The following is a 12,946-nucleotide window of genomic DNA, read 5'->3' on the forward strand; positions in this document are numbered from 1 at the left end:
AAAGACTGAAATTTGCAAATTTGCCCTTCCTTCACATCTCTTGTAGTATTCGAACAGTACCCTACAAACCCCCAAATTTCTGATCATACCCCTCACAACTATTTGTTTTTCTTCAATTCATCAGGATTTGTATTCTTCTTCACATTAAAGATCCAATCTTTTATTTCATACAACTTGCTTTTTGCTGTTTATTGGTTTTTTCGATCGATTCAATTATTTTAATTTCTCATCAACCCGTGAGTTTTTTCTTTTAGAAGTTCGTTCGATGTTAGAATCAATTTATCACTGTATTTTTTACGGTAACTAAACTCGATAAATAGTTAAAAACATCTTTACTCTAATAGAAACAATAAAGTTGGATTCTCCGTCCATAATTTTAAGAATCTAAATGCTATATAAGAATCTAACCTTAAGTAATTTTGGAAAAAAATAGATTTCAAAAGTCAATTAATTAATATTTTGGAGAAGAATTTCCCTTCAACAATAAAAACAACTTTTTTATATGTAAGTAAACAACAAATAAATTTATTAACTGACATCAGCTCTAACAAAAGTCAAGTTATTTAAAATACGATTTTTAAAATATTATAAATAAAAAGAAAAATTCGGGATTATCAAATTATAAAAATAATTTTAGTACTATATTATTATTATTATTTTATTTTATTTTTCTTAGAAAATACTTTTGAAATTTCCATGCTTCACCATGACACCATCATTGTTTCTTCCCTCTTGTAAAAAAAAGTGATTACTTGGTGAAAATTATTATTATTTTTTATTTCTTTAAAGAAAATAAAAATAAATAAAAAAGACATTCAAAAAAGAAAAGGCTGCCAGTGAATATATGAAAGCTGCCACCCCACGCGCCTGCCCCACCATCTCCGGTGGGTCCACACCTTAAAATAATACCTGGTGGCGCGTGGGATTACGCGAGTGGGTCTATCGTTTGGAACCATTAGGCTGGGCCGTCTGGTAACCGCTTGTGTCCAAATAAATACCTTACATCCGGGATTTACGGTAATACCACATAATTGTACTTGAAATTTAATTAATAAAATTGTAATTTTTGTTTAAAATTAAATAAACAATATTTAAATTACTAAAATTTTAATTTAACTAATTTAATATGTAAAAAATTATTGAAGTATTTTTTTAATATCTATTTTGAATAATGACGGTATTAATAAATTACATCGAATTAATTTAAATAAACGATACTTTTGTTTGACAAGTTTTCTTTTTTTTATTTATTTTATTATGATAGGGACTATATAGTTAAAAATTATAAATGAAAAATTTTAATATTGATGATAAGCTTTTTAATTAGAATTGATAATGAAAGTTTTAGAAGTATATAACAAATTAAAATTAGGATTAAATTTAAAAATTTTGTATTTATTTTAGATTAAATTTGGGTAATATATTTATTTTTGTAATTATTATTATAAATAATTTGCATGTAAATGGATAATTAAAAAAAAAGATGGGAATGCGTGGCATGATTATGATGGGGCAAAGGGATCATACGATTGTGATAGAGAAAGGAAGAAGCTATCACTATTAAAGGATTGTTTGGTCAACCTTTTCTTTTTTTTTTTGTGTTGACCAAAATTTCATTTATATTTTAATTTCCACTAGGGTTATTTATTTATTTATTTATTTTATTTTTTATGGTATTCGAGGAGAAATACATTTATCATACTAATTTGTCACGACCCAAAAGTTTCAAATTTGGGACGGTGACCAAAAAGAAAATAAAATAAAAGTATACTATAAAATAGGGTAATTTTTTAATCAAATTAAAACAAATAACATTACTATTTAATACAAAATGTGAAACAATACTGAGTTCAAAATAAGAATATAAAATGAATAAAAAAATATTTAAAATACAAGATGGACTAACGCTCTGGAACGATCTTCTTTATGATCGTGCATTTCTTAGACGCTCCCTCACCTTTACCGATTCGACCTACAGACACTTAAAAAGAAGAAACGAAAAGTTTAAATGGGATTTGAAGAATAAAAATGTAAAATATTTTTAAAAATAAAATTATAAATTTTGTTTCAAATAGTGTTCCAAATAAGTCCAATAATATTATATTTATTTTCTTTTTGAAAATACGTGAGTGCATTTTGTTGAAGTATTTTCAAATGGTTTTCAAAAGTCTTACCATTTTAATATTAAAAAAAATTTAAAAAAAAAAAAAAAAAAAAAAAAAAAAAAAACTACATTTTATAAATTATCTTTGAACGTTTAATATTCTTAATTTAATTAATTATCCATTAAATCTATACATTTTATTATTGGTTCTTTTTTATAAAAGTAATACAAAATAATTATTTCCAAGATATTAAATCCAAAAATCCCACTAATTAATGTTACTTAAAACATCTTAATCTTTTTATAATAATTAATCATTTAAATTACAAAATTGATTTATTTTGAAATTATAAATAAAACTAAAATATGAATTTGGAAGGAAAAAGGGAAAGTCAACAATTGACTTAAAAATAATTTGATATTGACGTCTCATTCCCCTAAAATTCTTCATTTTATGTGTTGTCAATTTGAAAAGAACATAAAAATATATATTAAAATAATAAAATTAAATTCAGTTATATACTTGGATTTGATATATTATTTCAAAGTAAACCCATTTGACTAAAAACCAATTAAATTTTATGTTAAAATATACCTTAATTAAAAAAAATTACTCTTTTTTTAAGTTTTTAATTTAATATTTTCATTAAAACTTTAAATTTTATGTATAATAATGTATTTATCTTTTAATTAAGCAATTATTTGTGTGTTACAATAATGTTAGAGAAGTAGGAGAGACAAGAACAAAACATTATATACCCATCAAATAACTATGTTTCTTGAAGTAGCAAACCTACATTATGGACTTTGTGTATATATATATATATATATATGTTATGATTTACGAATGCAAAGAGTGTAGTAAGGCTTACACGCTATGTGTATGTATCGGATAACTAACCATCAATAGTCACTAAAGAGTGATTGCTGAACATAGTATTTGGTGAGTAGATTACATGCGGTGTGTTTCGAAACCACCAAAGTCTTTTGATTTTGATTGATTATTGTATAATAGTTTGCATATCTAACCCCAATGGGGTGCCTTACAGAATATGTTAATACTCGCACTGTTTTTAAAATAAATTTTAGGTAAGGGCAAGATTGGAGCACGAGAGTGACAAAGAGAGTGGAGAAGCTAGTCATGGGGTAACTCCAAAATCTTTATGTTTTCTCTATTTAAAATGTTTCGCGTACGGTTTAATTGTGTGACACTTCGTCTCGCCCTTGTATAAGTCAACCAACTCAAACTCGAATTGTTGGTTGCACAATGGTTCAATTTCGAAACGTCCATACTTATTCTTGGAAAACATTTTGAAAAATTAGTTGAGTGAAAGTTATTAATGTTTTGACCTAATCGTTAAAACATTTTGAGGATTTGAAAAACTTACTATGATCTTCGTCTGTGAGTTTCCAACTTTTCATGGAGGGTTTCTTACATTAACCTCGACCTCGACCTCTTAGCCTTGGCCTTAGCTTGTCGCTTTCACTTTTTCTCGATCGGACTTTGTAACTTTGATCTTATTACTTCATCTTTTCAAGACTTCGTAGTCATATTGTTAGTACCTTGTCGACAACTCTTCTGGCTTAAATCTTCACGGGAGGGGCTTGATTGCCCAATCATGCCAGGATCCGAACTAGGTATTAGTTCATTGTCTTGAGCTTCACAATCTCTCCCTAGCTGATTTTGTTGAGTAGAAGGTGTTAGGAATCACGACTCTCCACAATGGTATGATATTGTCCACTTTGAGCATAAGCTCTCATGGCTTTACTTCAGGCTTCCCCAAAAGACCTCATACCAATGGAGATAGTATTCCTCACTTATAAACCCATGATCTTCCACTAAATTAACTAATATGGGACTCACTCCCAATAATCCTCAACAGAAGGTCGAAGAGGTGTAACTTCCTACATCCTTCTTAGGTGACAATTCTCATATAAATCATCTCCATTTTCACTTCAATTCGTAGACTTTCAAGCATTTTTTTCTTTCCCGCATATGATGCTAACTTTTTCCTATCAAAATTTGGACAGGATAAAATACTTGACCATCATATGACAACAACAAACCTTCATATGAATGTGATGTGTCAACAAGTTTCAATGTATAAACGTTCAGAGTTAAGACAAGAAAATCGAGATTAGGCTAGACCAAAATGATTTCGAATAGGGGACACTAGTAGCAAGCCTCATATAAAATCAACCAAGAAACTTGGATTTCGATGTTTAGCTCGTTTTACAAATTTATAACCTCATTTAGCGTTTAAGATAAGAAACTAAAAATAAATTATGAACGCAGCTATACAATTTAAGATATGTAAGAGAGGAAATGATGGAAGATTTGGTTTAAAAGTGATTGATTTGTTTGATTAATGAATAAAGTATGGTTTTGGTTTAAATTAAATGTTAGTGGGGAAGTCTTAGTAGGTGAGAATTGGAACTACTTATTGTCCCTAATCATTAGATTTCTAACATTTGGGGTTCATTTAATTTTTATCCATCATTATGCCCAACAACACCATGTCCCACCAAAGTTCTCATAAAATATTGGATTAATTCACATAAATATTGATTTAAGAATGATTAAGAATGATGGGTTTTTGAGTAAAAATTAAAATCCAAAAATTATGAACCCTAAATTCCAATTCTATGTTGTACAAATATACATAATCCAAATCACACCTCCTATACTCTTCAAAGCAATAATGGAAGGGGAAAGAGATTGCATTGTTGGTGGAGATTCCAATTCTCTCTCCCTTTTTTAAGTGTCCCTACCGTTCATTCGTTCAATCACGATCTTATTAAAATCTTCTAAGAAATAGCTCTTCAATGCATTACCGATCTTATTGGTGTCATATACACACTACTCCACATTACCTAGATTATTAATATAGTTGAACCGAACAATTGGGTTGACCCTCACATTCATAGATGACAACCAGAGTGATCCCGTAAGAGTGGTTTAGTAATCTTTTTCATCAGGGTGTTGTAGATTTCTAATATTGAAATTCACTTATATAAATACTTAACCGTAAATTGATGATGGATAGAGATGTTCATATGACTTGATAACCTGACCAATCCAGACTATCCAACCCAAAACGTTTGTGTAAAAAAAAAAAAAGAATCGATTTAGGATGGGTTGAATTTTAGGAAAACTGAAAAATTCGTTTTGATTTTTGGGTTGATGTTTTCTTGGTCTTATTTAACCCAATCCAACCCTACGTTACTTTTGAAAAGATTAAGAATATTTAACGTTTGTGACTGGTAAATGTTTGATATTTGAACTTTATGAGATTTTAGTTATTAACATAACATCTACAGTAAAGAAGTAGGGTTGAACGAACCCGACAAACTAGCTCAACCCAACTCGAAAGTAGAGAGTTAGGTTGGATTGTGAACTCTATTCGAGTTATTCGAGTTCCGAATTCGAAATTTTAGGAATCTTTCAACAATTTTCTCTCTCTATTTGATGGCCTTGAAAACATGGTTTTATTTTATTTTGTTCCCAATATCATCTCTATCTTTAGGGAAGTGAAATGGGTTCTTTTTAAGCTTGTGGAAAAGACATGGGGAAATAGGGGTTTTCAACAATGTTCAAAGTAGGTAGCAATGGCACATGGTAGGGTCCTCAAAAGGACATAATAAAAAGAAAATCCTAATTTTTCCCCTTACCCTCCATATGCTATGTGTACTAAAGTTGCTATCGAGAATGTACCTTTTGACGTTTTCTTATTTACGTTTTGTAACAGTCCAAACCCACCGCTAGTAGATATTGTCTTTTTTGGATTTTCAATTTCACGCTTCCTATCAGGGTTCTTAAAATTAATATGCTTGGGAGAGGTTTCTACAACCTTATAAAGAATATTTCGTTCTCCTCCCCAATCGATGTAGGATCTCACAATCCACCCCCCTTCGAGGCCCAACGTCTTCACTAGCACTCGTTTCCTTCTCCAATCGATGTGGGACCCCCAAATCCACCGCCTTTTGGGGTCCAGAGTTCTTGTTGGCACACCGCCTCATGCCCACCCCCCTTCAAGGCTCAGTCTCCTTGCTGGCACATTGCCTAGTGTTCAACTCTGATACCATTTGCATCACCTACATGGGCCACCAATTGTGAGATCCCACATCGGTTAGGGAGGAGAACGAAACATTTTTTATATAGGTGTTGGAATCTCTCCCTAACAAATGCATTTTAAAAACTTTGAAGGGAAGCCTGAAAGGAAAGCCTAACAAGGACAATATCTAATAACAATGGGGTTGAGATGTTTTAGTGACTAGAGTGAATATTCAAACTTCTAATTAATGTATTCTATTATTTGAAATGAACGGTCTTAAGCTTGTTTACTATTGAAACTTCAGTAATACAACTTAAGTTTGTACACGTGTAAACTAAGCGTTTTACTACATAAAGATGACCAAAACAACATAGATTATATCTTCTTATACAAACATTAATGATATAAAGTAATCTTCCAATTATAACTACAAACATGAATGATTAAGACCTCAACTTTTCTATCTATACGTCGACGACAATATATTATATCAAAATCTAATAAAAAGAGACGTATGACCCAATCGAATCAAAACTAATGAACATTGAAGCGACGTATCACCTGATCGAATCAAAATTAGTGAAATATAGAAGACGAATGTTTTTTTTTCCCCTAATATTAATGATATCAAAATAAAAAAGAAAGAGAAAGCACACAATGTGATGTATATTCCAAAGTTTGCCAAAAAGTACACCAAACATATTGCATGCATATTGTTGCTTAGAATGTGACATTTTTGGTGCCAAACTTTGAAAGAGACACACCAAACATGTAGCTTGTTTTTCAAGGGAAAATCCCTTTCATTTCTTTAATTTGTTGGGTGTCAATGTTGGAGTTATTAAATTTGCATTATGTTAATGAATTATTACTCGTGGTCCGAAAATAATAATTTAGTATCTAAACTTTAGTTTATAACAATTTAATCTTTTCTTTCAATAATTTTTGGTACATTCAGATCTATAAACTAATTAGAGACCAAATGTGTTTGTAAATTATAAAATCGAAGATCGACACTTAATTTTGATGGAGTTTTACATAGTAAGAAATGAACTGTTATTAAAGCATAATGTGACACCCGAGTAAATGAGGGGTAGATGGAAGACTTAAGAGAATTGAAAATTATTACTTATACCAACCCAGTGTACTTTTCTTAATAATTTTTTTAGGAAGCATGTGAGTGAGAACAAAGTATGTTGCAATGATCTATGTTGATTTGTGAAGATAGTCATCACTATTGGAAGCGAGAAGAACGTAACTTGACCATATTACAGGAGATGCACGAGAATGTCGAGGCCATTAACTGTCGAATCCGAATTTCAAATCGTAGAAATAATTGGAGCATTACATATAATGCTTAAATTGTTTTATACTAAAAGTTAGAAGCTAACCGGTTAAAAAAAAGTTGAAGGACTAAATTGTCATTTTCATAGGATTTTTTTTATGGCTAAATCTTTTTATTTCAGTTAAAGAAAGTTAACTCGTGTTATAAGAAATCTTGTGGCCGCCGCTCATCTCCGCCCTTAGTCGGAACTGATTTCATCACCGGCCGCCTATGATTCAAGAAATCTTGTGCCCTCCGCCACTCGCCAAAGCTCGTCGGAGTTAAAAGAGTAGCCGCCAGATCTCTACTCCAATTGCGCTCAACCACCGCCTCTGTCTTCGATTTGGGCCACAACGCCGTCGGAAAGGTCTACCACAAGGGCACGGTACTGGTAAAGAAAGTGACCGGTTCTGTCGGATCGATTTGACCGGTTCACATGGACAGTGTTTTATTGTCTTCCATACCAACTTATTATTCTCTAATTACTATATCCCAATTAGAGAGAGGCGTGTAATCTTCTCTCTAATAGACGCGTTCTAAAACTGTGAGACCGACGATAATATATAACGGGCCAAAGCGAACAATATCTGTACGTCGGCCCCCTAATAGACGCATTTAAAAACTTCAAAGGAAGTTCGGAAAGGAAAGTTCAAAGATAACAATATGTGCTAGGAGTGAGCTTGAACTCTTTCAATATATGTGAAACTGTTATAAATATTTTAAATATAAATCAACCAGAATAATTTTAGATGTTTTGACGGATCTGAAATTTTGTTTATTATATTGTGTTTGTAACAGCTCAAGTCCTCCGTTAGCAATATTATCTGCTTTAATCCGTTATATATCGTCGTCGGCCTCATAGTTTTAAAACTAGTCAGTTAAAGAAATGTTTTGTTCCTTTCGACAATGTAGGTGAGATTTCACAATTCACCCGCTTAGAGGTTAGGAATCCTTAAAAAAAAAAAAAAAAAAATGGTTTAGAACACATAAATTTAATTGACTCAGTGAAATTTCTCTATTTTTTAAAATGTTTATGCGATAATTATGCACGAAATCATGGAAAGATAAATTTAAATACTTACTATTAGATTGGCAACCATCAATATATGCATACTAAAGAAATGAATAATAATTCAATAGTAATTGATAAATGTCTCTGCTCGAGAACCATCAGTAAAAAAAAGAGAGAAGGGAAACTTGGGATGAAGTCCAAGTTCTCCGTCAATATATGCGACACACTCGACATACCTCTTGTCCATCCAATCCTGGTCTAGATCAATCGAGTTCTCTTTTGATCTAATTAGAAAAAGAGTTAACAAAAACGTGTAAGAGGATCATATAAATACTTTTCTTTAAACTTGAAGAAAGTAATTTTTTTCGTGATTACTAAAATTCTTCCTAGCTAATAAGCATCCGAGCCTGTAAAAAGCACTACACTAGTGTGCATGTTTCTCTTGTTTTTGTAAGTCATTCACTTTCAAACAAATCTTAAGGTTGTTGTCACGTGAAGGTCAAATGTGTTACCCTTTTCGAGTTTTGTCAACAATAGTTTGACGCCATTTGCGGAGAAGAAAATGGTTGCTAGAAAGATCAACATGTCATATCTGAATTAAGATGAGAATGATTTAGACGAGGATCGTCACTTATAAAGAATGTTGGATGTTACATTGTCATGACATCCTACTCAACCAGGCTAACTAGATGAAAAAAATAGAGGCGCTCAAAAAAACAGAGTAACTTGAATCTTATTTTTTCTTGGGTGCTAGTGGACGTAGGACTAACTTTAGTAGATTAGAGTACAGAAGGTCTACCGTGGAGGGTGAAATAGGGCGTAATAGGTAGACTTTAGGGTAGGGTTGGACCCATGGAAAAGAGGGTCTTAAAAGTTAGCCCATCCCAAGTTGTATTACAATAATATGGGAAGGGACCCAAGATTTACAAGACTATAGTGACCAATTAATAGCCTTCTCCATTACCCTCTGGGTGCCTGTTTTTGTTAGGTTCTTGCTGACTTTTGGGTTCAAAATTAATGCTAATAATAAAGGGCAAATATTTGAAAAAGCTGTTTTTTTTAATTAATTAATTAATTAATATAGTGGTTGGAATCAGTAACCTAAACTATATTTGACAACAACCATTTATTTTGCTTTCAAACTTGTCTTTCAAATAATTTATGAAACCGATATCAAAACGTTCCTACTAATAATATTTGAAAGTGTTATTCTACCGTTCAAGTCCACCACCAGCAGATATTGTCCTCTTTGAGCTTTCTTTTACGGACTTCTCCTCAAGGTTTTAGAAACGCGTCTGCTAGGGAGAGGTTTCCACACCCTTATGAACGGTGTTTTGTTCTCCTCCCCAACCGATGTGGGATCTCACCATCCACCCCCCTTCAAGGCTTAACATCCTTGCTATCACATTGTTCTTTTCTCCACTCGATGTAGGACCACACCAAATTCACCTCCTTTAGGGCAAGTGTCCTTGCTGGCACATCGCCTCGTGTCTACCCCCCTTGTTGTACTAGGCATTTAGCTTTCATTATTGATATTATTTTTGGGGTGGGGTCCGTGCAAGTTCCTTTAAATTTAAAGGTAAGTCCGATTGGTGGTGTGAATACTACTTATTTCTTATTGCAGTCTATGCTGGCAAAATTTTCGGCTAGCTAGTCCATTCCTAATATGACATTGAAATCCGTCATATCTGCTACTTTTAGGTCTACTTGGATGGTTCGTCCAGCTATTACTACTTGTCCGTCCCTTACTCTATTTTTAGTAACTTGTAAGATTCCACATAGGTGGGGGAGGAGAACGGAACACCGTTTGTAAGGGTGTGGAAATCTCTCCTTAGCAGACGCATTTTAAAAACCTTGAGGGAAAACCCGGAAGAGAAAGCTCAAAGAGGACAATATGTGCCAGCGGTGGACTTGGGCCGTTACATCCTTACAATTAATATCACGTTTAAAAAATATCCCTGAAATATATAAAATTGTTTCAAAGGGTTTCATTACCATTAATATGTAGAAAAAAAATCGTTTATCTACACCGTATAGATAAAAGATTCGTGTCAATATATTCATGGTTAAAAGAATCGTATTCCTTTTCTAAAGAATGAATGAGTATAGTTAATTAAAATTGGAAACATGCTAACATTAACTACATAGCTCAATAAGATATGATTTGTCACATGCCTCGTATGTCATTATAACATTCTAAAACATATATTTAGTGATAAAAAAATATTTTTATTTTGGATCAAACTTTGAGGAAGATGTATAAGGTAAGGTGGAAAATGTGAAAACTTAGCCTCCATGGTTTAGAAAATTTACAAATCCAACACACCAAAAGGACACCTCTCCAATTTGGCCACTTCGAGGCCCGAGGAGGCCAGATCGTTACCCCTCGCCAATAGGAGCCTGACATGGGGTAGAAGTGATTGATTAGTTGATTGAAGTCAGTTGAGTGTCACAATCGTACTGTTGTGGCAATGGAATAATGATTGTGCGACACTTGTTCTAACCCAACAAACAAGTCAACCGTGAGAAATTCGGACGTTGCAGGCAATGTCGATGTATGTTCATGTCTCGAGTCACGTTTGTAAGAAATGTTTTAGAAAATGTGAGCGATGAAGTACACTTGAAAACGATTTGAAAGAATTGAGGAAAACAACGTTATATGACTATAAACAATTAAAGGATCGCCACAGATTAAATAGCATATAACCCAGGGTAGAAGAATTGACAACTAGTCATATCCCCTGTAATACATTTTGGGGCATTTTAGCTTTAACAGGTGTAGACATGAATTTTGTGAACAGTCATATATCCCATATTGACACAACATGAAATATTAACGACCTATTTTAGATGAAAGCATGTAAAACAAGTTTGGAACGAAATCCGGTCATGGACAACACGTTCTGGACAAGTATGACTGAGACATCTAACATGCGGCCATAGACAACATGCTTTGAACAAGCATGACCATGACATCCTCCCCCACTCAATTGGTTGACGTCTCTGTCAACCGACTCTTCACAAACTTAGTGATGTAGGTTGAGACTGGCTTTAGGTCTCTTGACGCGCTTCTAGCCAGCATTGAGGATTTCCTCCAATCTTCAAGAAACGGTTGAAAACCACATCTTGGTTTGTTGACTTTTGGCGTCTTCTTTGTCAGTGTTGCCTCTCTTTGCTTGATGTCTTCTTGGTTGACAGAGTAACGTTTCATGTTACTGACGTGGATAACAGGGCTAGTTCAGATCCATGAGAGGAATTGAATCCTATATGATGTCTTCCCAATTTTGTGGATAACTCTGACTGGTCCATAGCATTTTCACACCAGTCTTTAACTCTTGTTACTTTGATCTCGGAGTTGATCTAACCTCAACTTGATTAGAACTCTCTCTCCGTCTTGAAACTGTTGTGGTCGACGCTTTTGACGGGTAGTTCTCTTTATTCGTCTGGATGGTACTTCTGCGTGAGCATGTGTTGTTTCAGAGGTTTGTCTCTGTGTTCCTTCTTCGGGGGAGGTTTTGGCTTGGTGTTTCTCCCCAGCCCTTGGGTGACCACTAACAGCAGGCTTCATGGGTTTAATGGACCCGACTGTTAGCAAGTCATTTAGTTGCTTGTAGAATTCAGCTAGCACGAGTTGAGTCGTATGACATTCATTTGTGGCAGGCGATCTCGCCCTTGATTTAACATCAATCTCATTATTTATCTACCCAAGTGGAGATAAATACTTTGCCTGACTTCCTCATCTCACATCACGATGTTTTCTGAACTGACCGTCAGGCTTGTGTTGGGGTTGGCTCGCTTGAGATTCCTCTTCAAATACAATAATGGTAGCAAGCTTAAGTTTCATCATGGCTTAGATTCTTTCTCAATTATAGTGCTGACATCATTTTTACCCCTCCCGAGTCGACGAATATTTGTTTTGATAATCGTCGGGTTGGAACCCGTTATTACTAAGCTCTTTGCTAAGGGCATGAAAATTACTTTGTGTTCTAGTAGGAAATCCATCCCTAACACGATGACAAAGTCGTCCATCTTGACTATCACAAAGTTGGTTCGTCTAGTCCAAGTACCCAGCTTGATGAGAGATCTCTTCGCAACTCCTAAGATGTGAAAGCTACTGAATTTACGACATTCATCTTTCTTGCGTCTTGATGCTAAAGGATATTTAAGCGTTTTGCTTTGGTCTCCGTCATGAATGTGTGGGTGGCTCCAAAGTTGATAATAGTGTTTGTGGCCACTCTATGATTAACCTAGGCCTCGACATACATAGGATCGGGTTGATTGGCTCTTCTATCTCTTCTGGAGAGCAGACAAGTAATTTAGTCATCCCCGCGAATGTGTCCAACATTTTCAACTAATGGTCTTTTGTTTCTACCGTCTCATATTCAACTTCTAAATCTTTTAGAGTTTTGCTTGGAAGGCGTATAGTGGCGCCTTCTGTGAGCATTTGAATACTT

Source organism: Cucurbita pepo, chromosome LG19 (assembly GCF_002806865.2).
Source record: "Cucurbita pepo subsp. pepo cultivar mu-cu-16 chromosome LG19, ASM280686v2, whole genome shotgun sequence".
NCBI classification, from domain to species: domain Eukaryota; kingdom Viridiplantae; phylum Streptophyta; class Magnoliopsida; order Cucurbitales; family Cucurbitaceae; genus Cucurbita; species Cucurbita pepo.